Source organism: Bubalus bubalis, chromosome 12 (assembly GCF_019923935.1).
Source record: "Bubalus bubalis isolate 160015118507 breed Murrah chromosome 12, NDDB_SH_1, whole genome shotgun sequence".
NCBI lineage: Eukaryota > Metazoa > Chordata > Mammalia > Artiodactyla > Bovidae > Bubalus > Bubalus bubalis.
This window is the reverse complement of record NC_059168.1, coordinates 99,201,645-99,208,744: the sequence shown is the minus strand read 5'-3', so window position 1 is coordinate 99,208,744 and position 7,100 is coordinate 99,201,645. Positions and strand designations below refer to the sequence as shown.

Here is a 7,100-nt window from a genome sequence, read left to right as displayed (position 1 = left end):
CACTCCAATCTCTGCCTTCACCTTCACCCAGCCTCCTCCTGTTTCTTTCCTGTCTGTGTCTTCTCTCTCTTTATAAATAATTTTTATTATTTTTTGGCTGTACCATGCAGCACGAAGGGTCTCTTCTTTCCCCAACCAGGGATCTAATGGGCACCCTTGCAGTAGAAGCACACGGTCTTAACCCCTGGACTGCCAGGAAAGTCCCCAGGCTTACTTTTCACATCTTTCAGGGCTGCCCTGTGCTTTCTGCCTCCTGATTTGCAGAGCAGATCTTTCCAGTAAAATGGCCACATGGTTTCCTGACGTCTTCCTCTGGTTCCTTTAGGAAACTGCTGTCAATCGCCTCATCTCCAGTGTTTCAGAATGCCAGTTCCCTTCCATGCTCAGAAGTGGTTTTTCACAGTCCGTTGTGGTCGATGCTTTTGCCTCTGCATTGTCCCTCAAACACAGAAACATTCATCCATACTCCACAATTAGAAGTAGACAGGATGTGTAAATTGCCTCTGGCCTCGTCCTCTTACTACTTGTTTGATGGTTCCATCCCATTCTCAGTGTTTGGTCCAGGCAACAGAATCAAGTAGGCTTTGCTCAATCCACGTCCCAGTTTCCAGCAGGCTCTGCCAACTGCAGCTCTGCTGAAAGAAGGCAGCCTTCACTGCAGCTTAGTTAAATGATTCTTGGATTTTCTGAACAGATGAAATAAGCAGAAGTCCCAGCATGCACTGCTACTAAGGAGTTCTGTATTTTTCTCCCTCCACCCAGCTCCCCTACAATGATCATGTTTGCTTCCCAGGATACCTTGCACCACGAAAGCCGCCTGCCCTGCCCACTTTTTCTGAATGACCAGGGACATCAGTAGCATGTGGGAGAAGGACAACTGTCCGGTTTTCAGACTGGTGCAGATTCAGGTCTCTGAGTGGGAGCAACTGATGGAAAAGGTTCTGAGCACCTTCCTACCTTTGTCCCCAGTCTCTGTGTCCTCAGCTTTCTCTCCAACACTGCCCCCTGCTATTACCTTCAGTATGGCTCCTCCCAGATTCTGGCATGAGGTTGGCAGCTATTTCCCACAATGAGGGAGGTTTCATCTTTCTCTCTACCTTCATGGGTATTTAGTGAAAAAATAAGAATGACTATCAGGGTTTCTAGCTATATATTTTTTTAGATAGACTCCACAGGTTTTTAGTGCCTTTTTTTTTTAAGCCTAAACTCACTCATTCATTCACGTTTATTTATTCCAAAAAAAACCCCCACCATACTGCATTCATGTCTTGGCTTCATAGTGGCTGTCAGGGTAAATCAGTTAATAATCCAGGAGAGTTCTGTGGTGATGGAGGAACAGGGAAAAGGCCCAGACCCCTGCCCCTTTGTCCCTCTGCTGTGCAAAGCTGGCTTCTCCAGAAATCTCTCCATCTTGAAGGCCTTGTTCTTATGCTCCCAAATTAGCAGTCTGTGAAATCAGACACATTTCCTGAGAACCCACTTTTGCTCCAGGTAGTCTAGAGGAGAGGATGAAAGAATCGTTAGAAGCCCTGCCCTGGCAGTACATGGCTTCCATCTCCCTGCTTTAGAGCCTGGTGCCTGTGTGTCTTCACGGTTTGTGATGATTATTTGATTAATCACCTGGCTAGATTCCTGTCAGACTGGTAGCTCTGTGAGGGCAGGGACAGGGTCTGTATCCTTGTTTGTTAGCAGAGCTAGGACTGGGTAGCGCTGCCTAAAGAAGAGGCCATCTGAGCTGGGCTCTGAAGGGGCAATAGGAGTTCAGTGTAGATAAGGCGGTCAATCCCTCTAAGCCAGAAAGAGGGCTGAAATCTCTATCTCTGGGGTGTCCTCAGCCCAAACCCTCTTTGGCTTCGTTCTCACTGTGGTTTCTGCTGCTCCATGGAGAAAGATCCTCTCTGGATCTCTTTAGAGGCTGAACAGCCCCAGGTCTGGGCAGTGCTCAGAGAAGGATAAGGTCTGCAGGAAAGGCACGCCCAGGTCATCTAGGCCTAAAAGCTCAGGGGTGGGGGTGCAAATAGACAGAAACGGGCGTCTGCCTCCTCTGGGCTCCTTTTCTTTAGCCTTTTTAAAAGCAGATATAAGCGATGCCTGTCCCACCGTGGCAGCCTCGGGTTGTCCTCACTTTCCAACAGGCACGTTCATGGCTAGGTCTCCTGGACCGAACCCAAAAGCCATTTGCTTCGGAGGCAAGATTTGAATCAGGCCCAGCTGGGTCTTCCCATCCTTGATTTGCCCGATCCTATTAATAATTAACGATACAGTAATGAGAACTGCTTTTAATAGAATCTGCTGCCATCAGTGCATTCTGCTCTCTCTTCACCAAGGGTTTCCCCCAAAAGGATTCACAGTCACATGACTGTTCTTCCTGCCACAGCACAGGAAAGCCCCCAGCCATTGTTCTTGCCTCCTCTCTTCTGGGCCTGAGCCCCTCCCCGCTGACCCGGAAGCCCCTCTTGCTTCTCTTACCATTTCCGGTCCCCTCCGGAAGCCCCGCCCACCATCACTTAAAGGTACCCACAGTGGACTGAGGCCACGCTATCCACCCAGCCAAGCTTCATATGTCACCGGGGCAAACTGGTCCCACAGGGCAGGGACAGGGACATCTGGAAGCCACTGTGTGCCCAGCTTGGGACATTCATGAGACCCACCTCACACAAACAGGAGCTGACGCTGGACCAAAAACTCAAAGCAAAGGCCAATAGGATGGGTGTGGAAGAAAGGAAACCTGGCCAGGCTGGATTAAGCCCTGGCTTGGCCACTGTTTATGCGACCCTGGAAAGTATTGTCTGCCCCCAGCCTCAGTTTATTCACCTGCAGAATGGGGATGAAGATGGACCCTGCTGCTGCTGCTAAGTCTCTTTAGTCGTGTCCGACGCTGTGCGACCCCATAGACGGCAGCCCACTAGGCTCCTCTGTCCCTGGGACTCTCCAGGCAAGAACACTGGAGCGGTTTGCCATTTCCTTCTCCAATGCATGAAAGTGAAAAGTGAAAGTAAAGTCGCTCAGTCATGCCCGACTCTTACCCCACCCCAGAATGTTCTGGGACAGAAGGGAAGTGAGGCAGAATTAAGGAAATCTCCATAATACCTGCTCCTGGAAAATACCCACAGTGTGCCCAAGGTTTAGCTATCATGATGCTGTTCACCGTGGCCTTGTTTATGATGTCACAACTTGGAAACCACCTCCATGTTCAATAATAGGGGGTTGGCTCAGATAAGTGTAAGCGTATCCACAACTCGGGGCACTCAGCTGCCATTGGAAACCTTTGGGCCTCCTGGGATCCTGGGGAAATGCAGGTTCTGGGGCCCTTGGGCTGAGATCCTGTACTTCTTTTCTTTGCTTTTTTTGGTGGGGGAGGGCATGCTGCATGGCTTGCAAGATCTGTTCTCTCACCGGGGATTGAACACGGGCCACAGGAGTGAAAGCCCAGAATCCTAACCACTAGGCCACCAGGGAACTTCCCTGAGACCCTGAACTTCTAACAGCTGCTGCTGGGGTGGGGTGGGGTGGGGAACTCTCTGGGTACCAGCAGGCAGAGGCCTTGGGCAGAGAAGTTTGAGTTCTGCTGGTAAGAGGAAGAACCAGGTTGCCAACCAGAATGTTCTGTGAGCCCCTTTCTGGGCTCCAAGCAGATATGGTGCTGCACACCTAATACAAAGAGTCTGGAGGCTGGAGGTTCAGGCACTCAAAGTTCTGTGGATGGGTGATGAATTATAGATCATTTAAAATTTTCTCTTTGGTTTATCTTAATTTCAAAATTATCCACAGTTTACATGTATTCCTTTTGTAAATGGGGGAAAATGTTATTTTCCTTAAAAAGAGAACAAATGTTCTCTGCCTTTCTCTACAACACAATCAGGGTAATATTCAGTCCGGAAAGACGGGGACTCTGAGGAGACGAGGATCAGCATGGATTCTGGCCTCTTTCCAGAGCCTGCGTGCAGGGCTGTGGGCTGGCCCGAGCTGGCCGTGAAGCTCTGGTGCCTGGTGCATCCCCCACACTAGGCCAGCTCTTTGCACCCAGGGTCCCTGTCGCCCACACCCCCAGGGAAGGAACCACCAAGAGGCACTGGTATCAGTGCCACTGTGCAGCTGAGGGATCCAGAAGCTCTGGGAAGTAGAAGACCCACCTAGAGTCACCCAGCTCCCATTGCGGGTGGGGAGGGGCCTGCCAGAAGGTCATCTTTTGGCTACTAGTCAGGACAGCCTCGGGGCTTCCCAGGTGGCACAGTGGTAAAGAATAGTCTGCCTGTCAATCCAGGAGACACAAGAGAGGTTGGTTCAGTCCCTGGGTCAGGAAGATCCCCTGGAGTAGGAAGTAGCAAGCCACTCCAGTATTCTTGCCTGGAAAATTCCATGGACAGAGGAACCTGGAGGTTCCTACAGTCCATGGGATCGTGAGGAGTTGAACATGACTGAGCACACACACACACACACACACTCACACACACACAGGGCAGCCTCACCAGAAAAGCAGGTGATGAAGAGCTTTGAAAATTAGCTGGAGTTTTTATATCCTGGGGGAAGCAACGGGGAGCCATTGAATGTTCTAAGTGAAGATGAAATGATCCAAGTTGTGGGCAGCCTGGAGCAGACAGCTGTAGTGACAGGTGCCCCAGACCCAGGCCAGGAGGAGGTGATTACAACCAGCCTGGCCGGATAATACAGAACAAAGACAACAATATTAGTTAACGTATACTGAACTCCTATGACGTCCAAGGATACGATTAATGCTGTTTACTTAATCCTTGCACCTACCCTGGGATGGTCGTGCAGTGGTTCTCTCCATCTCTGCAGATGGAGAACTGAGGCTCAGCGCCACGAGGAGGCGCAGGTCACGCGACTTCAATGTGGATGCCCGTAGCACAATGCCACCCCACCCAGAGAAGAGGGAAAGGAAGATGGCTCCCAGGGGAGGAGTAGGGTGTGTGGATGGAGCTGGAGTGAAACGGGGTGGGATCAAGCCATCCTTCCACCAGTACAGGTGACCCCACCTCCCAAGCTGGAGCCAAGCTGGAGGTTTAGAGATAAACAAGATGCACAGCCCCTTCCCGCATGGTCTAGTGTGGGTGACAGACAAGTAGACAGACCATGGCATGGGCATCAGGGGCACCTCCCTGGAGAAGAGGAAGCCTGGGCTGAGTCCTAAGGAATGAACAGTTGGTCCGATGACCCAGGAGAAAATTCCAGTCCTCCGAAGAGCATGTACAAGGGCACAGAGGCTGGAAGAGAGCTGGTCTGTCTGGAGCAGAGGTGGGGGTGGGGAGCCGAAAGGCTGCAGGGGTGAGCAGGAACCAGGTCCCCAGAGTCTTCAAAGCCAAGGAGACGAGCCAATTTTGGGCCATCAGAGTTGCTGGGTCATCATGAGCTGGCGTGACACTTCACTAGACCCACAGGGGCCTTTGTGGAGAGTGTGGGTCCCTGGGGCCATCCTGGAGGGGTTCCTGGAAGAGGCTGGTGCGGCATTCTAGGCGGGAGATGAAGGAGGAGTGGAGGGGGAACGGCAGCTGGGAGGGTGGGCAGATGTCAGTTCCCTGGGGAGGCAAAGTGGCTGCAGACTGTGGGAGGCGAGAGGAAGGGAGGAAGCAGGATGGCTGGGTAAGACCCGTGGACGGTAGTTCCTGGAGACAGGGGATGAAGTCTGGGGGCTCACTGGCACTCGGCAGCATGGAGGGGCTGGTATGGAGGACCGCTCCCTGGATGTCCCACCCCCTAATTGTGGTCTTCTGATCAGGCTGCTGGGAAATTCTGGCCTCTGTTCCCATGACTCCAGGCCCCTGACTCCACTGGAGGGCTCTGGCTGGAATCTCTGATGGGGTAGAAGGTGCCAACCCAAAGGATGCTGGAGCTGCCCTGAGCTGAGGTGTGGGCAGCAGCGCATCGCATCCTCCCTCCAGCCTCTCTTGGCAGGAACATCCGTAGTAGTCTACAGAGCGGGGAAACTGAGGGCTGGTGTTGTGCACCCAAGGACCCACATGGAGGGTGATGGGGTCCATTGGAGAGGCTGCGAGACTGTGCCCCAAGCCCTTCACTGGTCCAGGCCAGAGGAGGGGGGAGTGCGTTGTGACCCCTGCTCTCTGGGAGCCAGCCCTCCCCTGCCAGCCTCTGCCCAGGGGCACCAGGTACGGGGGTGTGGCACCCTGGAGCCTTGGGGAGCTGGCCTTGGACCAGGAATGAGGGAGGGAGGGAGAAGCAGCCTGTGGAGGGGGCAGGGGAGGCAGCTTGAGCCGCGCCTTCCTTAGCAGCACTCTGGAAAGCAGACGGCCTGCTCTGCGCAGTGTCACATGGGCACTGCACCCAGGACACGCAGCCACAAACTGCGGCACTGCCCACCGGCCCCGCTCAGCCAGCAGCCAGGACCACTAACATTGAGGCCTTTGGGCTGGGAGGGCTTGGGTCTCCATCTCTGCCCTCCATGGCTGTGACCCAGTTAATTCTCACTGAACCCTATAGGGTAGGTACTACTGTTTTTCAGTCGCCAAGTCGTGGCTGACTCTAAGACCCCATGGACTGCAGCACACCAGGCTTCCCTGTCCTCCACTATCTCCCAGAGTTTGCTCAAGCCTACGATGAGTGAAGTTAAAGTCGCTCAGTCGTCTCTGACTCTTTGCAACCCCATGGACCATACAGTCCATGGAATTCTCCAGGCCAGAATACTGGAGTGGGTAGCCTTTCCCTTCTCCAGGGGATCTTCCCAACCCAGGGATTGAACCCAGGTCTCCCGCATTGTGGGTGGATTCTTTACCAACTGAGCTCTCAGGGAAGCCTACGGTAGGTGCTGTATAAATGGTGGCCATTACTGGGGCTTCCGTGGTGGTCCAGTAGCTGAGAATCCACCTGGCAGTGCAGGGGACCTGGGTTTCATCCCTGGTCTGGGAAGATTCCACATGCCTCGGGACAATTAAGCCCGTGGGCCGTGACTCCTGAGTCCGCGGTCTAGAGTCCGTGCTCCTCCGCAAGAGAAGCCACCGAAGTGAGAAGCCCACGCACCACAACCAAGAGTAGCCCCCGCTTCCCGCAACTAGATAAAGCCCTCGCCGTAGCAAGAAGACCCAGCACCGCCAAAAATAAATATGTAAAATTATTTTTTAACATGG

At 53.1% G+C, this 7,100-nt stretch overlaps 1 long non-coding RNA gene across 1 annotated transcript in view; it reads right to left on the bottom strand.

Annotated features, from left to right (window-relative positions):
- Positions 1–1,214: 1,214 nt before the first annotated feature.
- The window catches only part of LOC102395036, a 36,075-nt gene continuing 30,189 nt past the window's right edge, over positions 1,215–7,100 (bottom strand). Inside the window, exon 5 of the long non-coding RNA XR_003102443.2 lies at positions 1,215–1,496. This is a non-coding gene — a long non-coding RNA (uncharacterized LOC102395036). The remainder of the gene's footprint in view (positions 1,497–7,100) is intronic.